The following is an 11,326-nucleotide window of genomic DNA, read 5'->3' as shown; positions in this document are numbered from 1 at the left end:
ACATATATATATATATATCTATACATATATATATACATATATATATATATGGTTGCTGGCAGAAGGCACTTTTTAGCTACATCAATCTCATCTATTTTGGTGGCTGACTTATATATATATATATACTTTTGGTGGATCCTAAACGTATGTGGTTAGGTGGAATTGTAACATGGATTCTGAGCAACTAGGTCAAGAATGTAGACTTCAGAAATGCCAGTGCCAAATAGACTCCCTCAAGTTCTTATGAACCTATTGAAGTTGAGGTTTCACTGGTCCTCAAGCCATCCTTCTTTCTGCCCATCCTCCAGTATCGTATGTTTGGCCTTCAGAGAGAATCACGGTAAAACATCCAACCCTCAATTCTAGCAATAGGAACACAGGAAAGTAGATAGTGTAGTACTGCTATCAAATAGGACTAGAGAATTCTATAGTCATTATGTCATTTGCTTTGCTGAAAATGGAATTGGAAACAGAATTTTTGAGTGCACATACAGGAATATTAATAAAGTCTCATCGTGGAATGTACAATGAGAAAGTGAAATACAATATTCATTCAATTAAGGTCTGTAGGCAAAATATTGTCCTTTGGGATATAGAGAAAACCTGGGATATTGAACTGTATGTCACAGGAATGAACATGGGAAAAATATTATCTAGAAGAATCTCCTCCACTCTATGTTGCTAAATCTTTTCTAGCCATGCTCAGCCCCTAACTTTGTCCATTCAGAGCAAGTAACCCCTAATGAAACAAAGAGAAATCTCTACCTTTAGAGAGATGTAGTGTGTAAAGGTTTCCACCCTTAAACAGGAGACTCTCCTGAAAGTGTCACCCTCAAATTTGGTCAATGTAAGGAAAGCTGTTTAGCAGGTAGACCATGGCAGTTTTCAGTGACTTCATTAGGCCTCCCTGAAATAACTCTTGTATCCTGGAAAGCCTTAGCTTCTTCTGTGATGTCACAAGTGTCCTGACTGCAACCGCCTCTCAGATATCCCTTCAGGACCTCTAGGGTTCACTAATTGTCCTTTAATGCATTGTATACAGCCATTTGAGAGGGAGAACACAGAGGATGAAGTGATCAGACATGGGGAATATGAAGCTGGCCTTCTGTCTTGGTATGATAAGGGAAGAAATACGTGGTCAATGGGAAATCCCCTTGAGTCTTGGGTAGGGGTTGAGTTGATCCATTGAAGAGATAGCCCTGATCTGAGATTTCCACATATGGAATCAGGAGCTGGGGGCCTCTCAGAAGCATCTCAACTTCCATGCTTGTTATTTTTCTTGGTAGTCAGATAGTTTATATAATTCATTTCTTTATCCCAAAATCCACGTGTTGGCAAGGGCACTATAATTTTTCCTGAGAGCTCATATCTTTTACCATTTTACCAAGAAGGAAAAGGTCCTAAGGAAGAAAGATAAGGCAAGTACTGTGTCCTCAGTACAGAGAAAACTCCTCCATGCATTGAATTCTAATGATGTAGTTTGTGTCTGGCATTGATATCTGGGAGGGACAAGTGCTTCTTGATGAGACTACATCATATCAGTCTTTCCACTAGTATTACTCTGAATACCATTCCCTGACAGTGACCCTTTAAAATTCTGAGTCAATAGTTGTGATTAACTGGAAGATTTCTTTTCTTTTATTTCTTTCATTTTTTTAAAATTTTTAACAAATTGTATTGCTTTTTTAATTGGAAATTTCTAAATTTACATTTAAAATATTATTTCCTTTCCAAGTTTCCTGACTATAATATCCCTTACCAGTCCCCTTACTCTTTTCATTATAACCTCTCTTACTGCCCCTGGACATTCACTTGAACTGGGAGTCAAACGTAGGCAGTACCAAGGATTCTTCTTCCATTGTAACCCAACAAGGCCATCCTCTACAACATATGCATTGGAGACATAGGTCTGTTCATGTATATTCTTTGAATATTGGTCAACTACCAGAAAGCTCTGTTTCATTGGCATTGTTCTTCTTATGGGGTTGAAAGCACCTTCATCTCTTCTAATCCTTTCTCAAAATCTGCAAACAAGTAGTTCATTTTCAGTTCACTGGTTTGACACTAGGGTTCATGTTGTGGTTTGCCCTGAAGTTATCTGTGGTAGAAGCTAATTCCCCGGCCCCAAGGTCAGCTGCATAGTCCTGTACTCAGAATTCAGGTTACTTCACCAGAACCACGACCCCATTGAATTTGTAAAGTATATGTGAGTGGCAGGAACAGGACAGAAGGAAAGTTATCATGGGAAGAGAAGGAAGAATGTGCGGAAGAGAAGTTTGAAGGAGGAGGAGGAGACTAGAGGAAAAAAGAGAGAAAGGAAGATGACAGATTGAGAAGCCATGGTATGTGAATTTAAGATTCTGCTCTGTGTATTTACAGGTCGTTGTTAATGTTCTTAAGGGATGTATGGTACCTGGCTTTGTATGTTTAAGTGGGCTATTATATCTAATCAACTGGATCAAAGATTATTGTGTTGTATGTTTTTTATGTGAGGGTTTGAGTATAGGAAAGTGTGTAATGTCATGAAACACTGTGCAGCAGGAGAGGGATTGTGTTTCTGCCAAGATATCTAGCAGAGAATTGCCGACACTTAGGTTCCAGAGTTAGCAGGGTAGAAGAAAATTTTATTTTTTATTTTTAGATTTTTACATAAAAACATTTCTTGTATATAATATGTTCTAGCTCTGTCTCTCAGAAAATATCTATATCTGGTTTCTGGCAGAATGCACTTATTAGATTCATCAATCTTATTCAGTTTTGGTGATATATATATATATATATATATATATATATATATATATATATATATATATATATATATATATATATATATCTCCTTTGTGTGGCTCCTAATGCTACGGGGATAGGTAGAATTTTCACATAGATTCTGTGCAACTAAGTCAAGAATGTAGAATACACAAAGGACAATGCCAAATAAACTCTCTCCTGTACTAATGAACATATTGAGTTGAGGTTTAAATGGACCTCAAGCCATTCCTCTCCCTGTTTTTACTCCTGTATCTTATTCTTCCTGAAGAATAAATCATGGTAAAATATACACAACACTCAAGTCTGACCATGGGAACACAGTAAGGTAGATAGTGCAGAATTGAATTCAAATGGGACTAGAGAACAAAATTCTATAGTCCATGTTCTCCTCTGATTTACTGATGTCTGGTAATTTTGGGATAAAATAAGGATTTGGGTGTTTATCATTTGAAGTAGGTCCACAATATTTACACTGTTATACTGATTCTATAGCTAGGCCACTTTTGTAGCCAAAATTATTACAGAAAATGGATTTGGAAAACAATCATGTACACAATTAAGACAATGAATTAGGGAAGATCCCAGCAGGCAGTACTCAGTGAACCATTGGATTATAAAGAAAATAAATCAGGAAAATATAAAGGACATGTAGCTGGAAAGGGAATGAATCCAGAGAGAGTAGAACAAAGTTAAGGATTGGTGTGATCAAGGTAAATTGCAAACATGTGTGAAGAATAAATAAAAATTCTAAAATAAGAAAAAAAGTTCTGAAAATATATTGAGGATTTTTATATCCTATGGAAGTCATTTTTCCGTAAAAGTAGAATAGAGTATCCTAACTTTTGTTAAGTTGCAGAAAAGTCAGTAAAAAACATAGTTACACTGGTTTAGTGCATGCTGTCTGCATTATTGAAATATCAAACTGAGGCTCATTAATCTGTACAGTTAATTTATATCACCTGTTCAAATAAAATAAAATGAAACACTGTGTAATGATCCACAAAACCAAACTGCACACTATAGAAGTAAATGCAAACCAAGAAAATGTCCCGTTCCTAACCTCAACAATTTTACTCTTTGAAACTCTGAATAAATATGAATATAAAGGTTCTAACCTGATACATAGCATATATTATGGTGTCTTTGTGACTTATATGGTAAGATTTTTAGAGTTGCACATTGCCATCAATTATGTCATTCACTTTTAAATCCTAGGACAACAAAATTTAAAATCCTTGGGCTTTGGTCCTGACAGCCAGGGATTGTACTCTGTACATGATCACTTTATATTAATTAGCTAAACTCTGAAAGGGAATTAGGTGCTTCACAAAATTATATTGTTTCATTGCTATGGTTATGATAAGTGTTTCTTGTGAGAATATATATATATATATATATATATATATATATATATATATATATATATATTTCTCATGACAAATTTTGCTTTCTCTTCTGGTGTTTTGTGAGCTAATGATGAGCTTAAACCTAGCTTCCTTACCAACCTAGCACTTACAATAGATTATGTTTCAGTGTTGAACATAGACACACTAAAGATAGGGAAAACACTGAAAATAGTATGGGCTTTGTTCACTGTTCCAAAATATCGTTTTCTGACTTCTTCTTCATCATATTCACCACCACCACTATCACCACCACCACCACCACCACCACCACCACCACCACCACCACCACCATCATCAACATCATCATCACCATCATCATCCAATTTACATGAAATTGAATTTGGAATTTTGTTACACCAAAGATGAAATGAGAAGTATTCTGCTTGAAGAAGAGATACTGATGAACACTAACTGCTCTGCAGTCATTTTAATGTCACAAAGACATTGCCAAAGTTGCTTCAGATGATTGAATGAAATGGTAGCATTCTATACAACAGGGTTTGAGAGTCCCTTAGTAATAGAATGGTCTTTTACAGCAAGGTCTTCATTATCAGACTTTGATTTAACCCATCTACCAACAAAATGAAATTGTCCCAGAAATATTATAGTGCCTCTACAGAAAGAGATTTTATCCACTGATACACATCTACTTCTATTTCTTAATTGTCATGTTGACATGGGCATAGGATACAATATGTTCTGATTTACTTATGGCATTTTAGTATTATTTGGGTTAATTTTGAAAATTTCAAAGGAACAAACCTATGCCATGATTGTATCCCATACAATTTTTAATTCGATCTTGAAGAGTTTCATGAAAACTGAATGTATATCTTCCATTTAAAAAATTGTAACAACCATCATGTGAAACTCCCACTGAACCTCAGTGGATTGATGTCTCTGGAAGCATTTAAAGACTCTCCTACTGCATTATTGCAACTCTATAGAGGCTTCACTCCCTTAGTGGCAGTCCCAGATTGGCTGTAAAAAAATCATTTTCTGTGCCTTGGAAAGGGTTTAAAATTTGTGAAAATGGCGCAGACAGGCCCTAGAAAGTATGTTTTAAAAATTATTTTCTTAAAATTAGACTTATTCATGCAATATATTTGAGTTATGACTTGCCTTCCCTCTATTCCCTCCTTCTTCTATTCCTCTCCTGTCGTCTGTATCTACATTCTTCCGACTCTCACTAGAAAACAAACAGTCATCTCAGCGATAAAAATAAAATGCAAGTTAATGAACTGGAGTAGAACAAAACAAGCAGATAGAAAAGAACCAGTACAAGGTACAAGAATCAGGTACAGACACAGGGACCCAGACTTCCAATCACACACTCAGGAATTCCATGGAAACATAAAACCAGGAAAATATATACACAAAACATACAGAGTAACAATTAATAGATACATAAACAAATAACATAAGGAAGAAGAAATCATGAAGAAAAAGTCCTGACCCATTATGAGACAAGGAACCTCCAAAGATAAGGTTGAGTTCCCTTAGTGCTTTATACACAGTCTAAACTTAAATTTAATTTTTGTACCCAGTGAGATTCCCTTGGAGAAAATTAAGTTTTCATTTTCAAATGATTACCCATTGGAGATAACTTCTGGTTTAGAGATAATGTGAAGTGCAGGGCTTGGATTCTTTCAAGGGCTAATTAAGAGATAAGGAGATCTGTGAGTTGCTGTCTTCTGAACATCATGCAGTTGTGACACTCAAGAAGTCACAATCTATCTGAACAGACCCTAAATGATATTGACCCTGCCTATTCAAAGTAACTAAGGACAGTGCTGGAGAAAAAAAATGATGTAGCCACTGGTGTCTTATTAGTGGTTAAATGTATAGCTTCACACCCATGTTCACCGAAATGGCTCAGGTTAAATCCAGGGGTTTATGAAACAAATAATAAAGATATGCAAGTGCTATCAGGGTTTAGTCCAAAGAGGGTATGTTGCTTGGGGAGGATGAGGTTGAGAGTGTAGAGGGCTTCCATACATGTGTTGTGCATCTACGGAATTGTCAAAGAATAACTTGCTTTCTTAAAACTTCTAAATGTAACCACCAAGAAAGTTTGGGAGATATTCTCTCAAGTCTGCTCTATTTGTTTTAAAAATTGGGTCTCATTGCATAGCTAAAATTGACCTAAAACTCCCAGTGTTCTGTCACCTGCCTCCCCTGCCCTTATTGGAGGTTTACTATACATGGACAAAATTAAGGATATATGTAAATCTTCTGTTTATGAAATTTGACTACATAATGCAATATTCTGTTATTTGTTTTTCATTTAACAATATATCTTGAATACATGTACATGGGGAAATTCTTCATGTAACATCAGGCAATTAAGAAATGGTAGTATACTCTTTTGTTTAAACAATAGCCTACCTATGTAATTCAGATTATTTTCATTTTCATTAACTAAAGTTCGTTACTGTAAATCAGCATGAACACTGACTCAGTCACTGTACTCAATGTTGATTATTTACATTGTATTTTGTATAAATTACAAAACACGTTGTTGGAATGACGTCAAGGCTCTTAAGTAATGTAATACTTGTATAAATACTGCCAAATTGCCATCTCAGAAGACTATAATAAATACATTTTGTAATCAATTTTATATGATAGAACCCATAGTATACCATTCAAAATTAATCATGCACATATTTTAAAAACGGTATCAGTCTCTGATTTCTGTCACTTGTTGAATTAGGGTATGGACTGAAGAAACTGAAGGGGAGGGCAGCCTCTATAGGAAGACCAACAGTCTCGAATCATCCCCACCCCTGAGATCTCCCAGACACTAAGCCACCAACCAGGTATCATACACGAGCTGGTCCAAGACCCTGACACATGTATAGCAGAGGACTGCCTGGCCTGGCCTAATCCTGGAGCGACGTGAGCCCCCAGGGACCAGGGATGACTGGCAGGATCTGGGGAGCATCCTCTTGGAGTAGGGGAGGAGGAAGTGGAATGGGATGAGGAACTGTGGAAGAGGACCTGGAGAGGGAGCAATGGCAGGAATGTAAATAAATAAAATAATTTTTATAATACTTTTAGTCATAAATTCAAATGCTCGTTTCTTTTTAGCATCTACATTGCAATACAATCGTGAAGTTTAGCGTTTTATGCTTACTGAACTGTGTAAGAATTAAATCCTTAATTTTCTCTATTCTTATTACTTTGCATCAATTGTGTTTGCATATGTAGAATGCTTACTATTCATAATTTGTGCAGAAAATACATTCATGAATTTTTTTATTTTAATGATCTGTTATGTGTGAATGTCTGTGTATAAACTTGTGCACATGAACACAGGCACCTGCGGAGACCAGAAGATGTCAGATACCCTGCAGCAGCTTTTACAGCTGGTTGCAAGTGGCTTCATGTGTGTTGGAAACTGAACATGTTTGCTCTAGAGAGTAGTAAGTGCTCTTAACCTCTAAGCTAATACTACAACACTTATTACATAATAAAAACAAACCTATTTATAATTTTCTCATGTATTTCAGGGTATCTTTGAACTTGGGACATCTTGCCACATTCTAGGTGCTGAGACTACATTCAGGCAATTTCCAGCTTTCTTTCCTTTATCTTAGTAAGATGTGTTAGATTAAATATGTTAATATTATGCAGTAAATCCTCCATATGTTTACTTATAGAACCTTGGCTCAGTGTCTGTTTCATTCCTCTGCAATGACTATATTAAATTTAGAGTTCACAGTTCTCTCTTTCTTTACACAATTGATCAGATGTGTTTTTCTTTCATATAGAATGAATAAGAGCCTTTTAGTTTTTCTTTGAATAGTTAATGTACTAAGAAAATGTGTTGAAATTCCCATTTTAAGGCCAAGCCAAAACATTATTTCTTTAAAATGTTCCTGGAGTTATGTTTTTCTTTTTCTTATTATTATTATTGTTCTCATTAGTCTCATTATTAATATTCTGTGTAAGCTTTTATGTGTTCAAGTCATGTAGTGAATATGGAAATCTTCCAAACATATATGTGTAGGTATCAAATTTAGGTTCTTGGTTTTTCATGGCATAAAATTTTATCTGCTCAGGGACCTCACTAGAACACACTGTAAAACATTAAGGTGACATATAGCTCCAGGCTGCTTTTATATATACAATGTTTCCATCATTTTGTTTTAAAAAATATTTTTGATTATTCTAATATATTTTGTTTTCAATGTCCAGTTGGTAAGTCTAGTATGCTTATTTTATTATTTAAGTAATAATTTAATCATAATTATTGTGCACTTGATACATAGCTAATATGAAATTATCTTATAAAATTGAATAAATGTAATTAGTTCCCTTCAGCATGAACCTTGGTACATAATTTTGTTCATTATTACTATGTATTTGCATAAAACAGAGAATATTTCATTGTCCCAATACTGATGCCAATTTTATACAGTATGACAGCTACCAACTACATGTGACTTTTAATCATTTAAAAGGAGTTAAGATTATATTGTTAAATGATATTTCCATAACATCAAGTAAATAGATTTTTTTGCTTCAATTAATTAAACGTGCTACAGCAGGAAAAAATTTAATTTCCTTTGATATGTTAAAATGAAATTTATCTTTACCATTCTCCTGCCTATCAGAAAGCCAATATTCTTATACAGGAAGATTTGCCAAGCACATGGCAGGATAGCCACAAAGGCAGTGCAGTGGCATGAATAGCTTGGTGATAGCCAACAGCTCTCTAATTTTGCTTAAGTCCTGTTCAGTGAACACGTATGGTACTGGTAGTTTATCCACATATATAAGGTTATTGAAGCTGTGGTTATGGGGGAGAATGTACAGCCCCTTACATATTAAAGCCAGTATCATACCTAACAACAATCATAGCCATGTGTCCTTATATACAGAATTAATTACAGTCTCTGCAGCAAAGATCACAGTAAAAATCCCAGCCAATCATATACCCAAAAGATGCCTCAACATATAAAAGAGACACGTGCTCCACTATGTTCATCGCAGCCTTATTTATAATAGCCAGAAAATGGAAAGAACCCAGATGCCCTTCACCAGAGGAATGGATACAGAAAATGTGGTACATCTACACAATGGAATATTACTCAGCTATCAAAAACAACGAGTTTATGAAATTCGTAGGCAAATGGTTAGAACTGGAAAATATCATCCTGAGTGAGCTAACCCAATCACAGAAAGACATACATGGTGTGCACTCATTGATAAGTGGCTATTAGCCCAAATGCTTGAATTACCCTAGATCCCTAGAACAAACGAAACTCAAGACGGATGATCAAAATGTGAATGCGTCACTCCTTCTTTAAATGAGGAAAAAGAATACCCTTGGCTGGGAAGGGAGAGGCAAAGATTAAAACAGAGACTGAAGGAACACCCCTTCAGAGCCTGCCCCACATGTGGCCCATACATATACAGCCACCCAATTGGACAAGATGGATGAAGCAAAGAAGTGCAGACCGACAGGAGCCGGATGTAGATCGCTCCTGAGAGACACAGCCAGAATACAGCAAATACAGAGGCGAATGCCAGCAGCAAACCACTGACCTGAGAATAGGTCCCCCGTTGAAGGAATCAGAGAACGAACTGGAAGAGCTTGAAGGGGCTCAAGACCCCAAAAGTACAACAATGCCAAGCAACCAGAGCTTCCAGGGACTAAGCCACTACCTAAAGACTATACATGGACTGACCCTGGACTCTGACCCCATAGGTAGCAATGAATATCCTAGTAAGAGCACCAGTGGAAGGGGAAGCCCTGGGTCCTGCTAAGACTGAACCCCCAGTGAACTAGACTATGGGGGGAGGGAGGCAATGGGTGGAGGGTTGGGAGGGGGACACTCATAAGGAAGGGGAGGGGGGAGGGGGATGTTTGCCTGGAAACCGGGAAAGGGAAAACACTTGAAATGTATATAAGAAATACTCAAGTTAATAAAAAATAAAAATAAAAATAAAAAAATAAAAAAAAACAAAAAAAAATAAAATAAAATGGGGGTAAAGGGGGTAAGAAAAAAAAATCCCAGCCAATCAAAAAGCAGGAGAGAAACTTCAAATCCAGTCTCAAGGCTCTATTAACAAAATGTCACTTGATTCAAGGCTGAGGAACATTACAGAAGAGGGGGCGAGAAGATTGTAAGAGACTAATTTTACTGTGAGATGGTGTCTCAAAGTAACACGAGAAATTACACTCATAACCTCTCACTAACATGATCGACTAAACAACACCTGAGGAAGAGAGGGGATGGGGAAGAATGAAAGTTTAGTTTTCTTTCTTTTTCAACTCCTCCTCCCCCTCCTCCTCCTCCTCCTCCTCCTCCTCCTCCTCCTCCTCCTTCTCCTCTCCCTTTCCCCCTACCCCTCTCCCTCACCCACCTCCTCTTTCCCCTCCCTGATCTCCCTCCCTCCCTCTCTCTCTCTCTCTCTCTCTCTCTCTCTCTCTCTCTCTCTCTCTCTCTCTCTCTCTCTCTCCTTGTTGGCTATTTCCTATTTACATTTTGAATGTTATTCCCTTCCCTGTTTTTCAGTCCATAAGCCCCTTAACCTTTCCCCCTACCCTTCTATAAGGGGTTCACATTCCCACCCACGCCCTCCCATGCCTCCCCACATTCCCCTACAGTGGGGCTCCAACTTTGGCAGAAACAAGACTTTCTCATTACATTGTATCCATCAAGGCCTTCCTTTTCTACATCCATTTGGAACCATGGATCAGTCCATGTATAGTGGTTTGGTACCAGGAAGATCTGGTTGGTTAGCATGGTAATTATAATGGGGTTGCAAATCCCTTCAGATCTTTCAATCCTTTCTTTAATTCCTACAACACAGGTCTGGTACTTGATTCACTAGTTTGCAGATGGCATTTGCCTCTGTATTTGACATATACTGTCTATGTCTCTCAGGAGGTATCGATATCCAGTTATTGTCAGCCTGCACTTCTTAGCTTCATCCATCTTATCTAGTTTTTGTGTCTGAATATGCATGGGCTACATGTGGGACAGGCTCTGAAAAGCAGGTCCTTCAATCTCTGTAATAAACTTTGCCTCCTTATCCCCTCCCATGGGTATTTTGGTTGCCCTTTTAAAGAAGGAGTGAAGCATCTGCATTTGGTCATCCTTCTTGAGTTTCATGTGGTCTGTGTATTGCATGAT

At 37.0% G+C, this 11,326-nt stretch overlaps 1 long non-coding RNA gene across 1 annotated transcript; it reads left to right on the top strand.

The window, feature by feature from the left end:
• Positions 1–223: 223 nt before the first annotated feature.
• Positions 224–7,859, top strand: LOC134484722 (uncharacterized). Its single transcript, XR_010062422.1, has 3 exons — positions 224–1,113; positions 6,892–6,997; positions 7,691–7,859. It is a non-coding gene; the product is annotated as an uncharacterized LOC134484722 (long non-coding RNA).
• The last annotated feature ends 3,467 nt before the right edge of the window (positions 7,860–11,326 follow it).

This window comes from Rattus norvegicus, assembly GCF_036323735.1.
Source record: "Rattus norvegicus strain BN/NHsdMcwi chromosome Y unlocalized genomic scaffold, GRCr8 chrY_unlocalized_37, whole genome shotgun sequence".
NCBI classification, from domain to species: Eukaryota; Metazoa; Chordata; class Mammalia; order Rodentia; family Muridae; genus Rattus; species Rattus norvegicus.
Note: the sequence above shows the minus strand (reverse complement) of the source record. Positions and strands in the feature narration are given on the sequence as shown.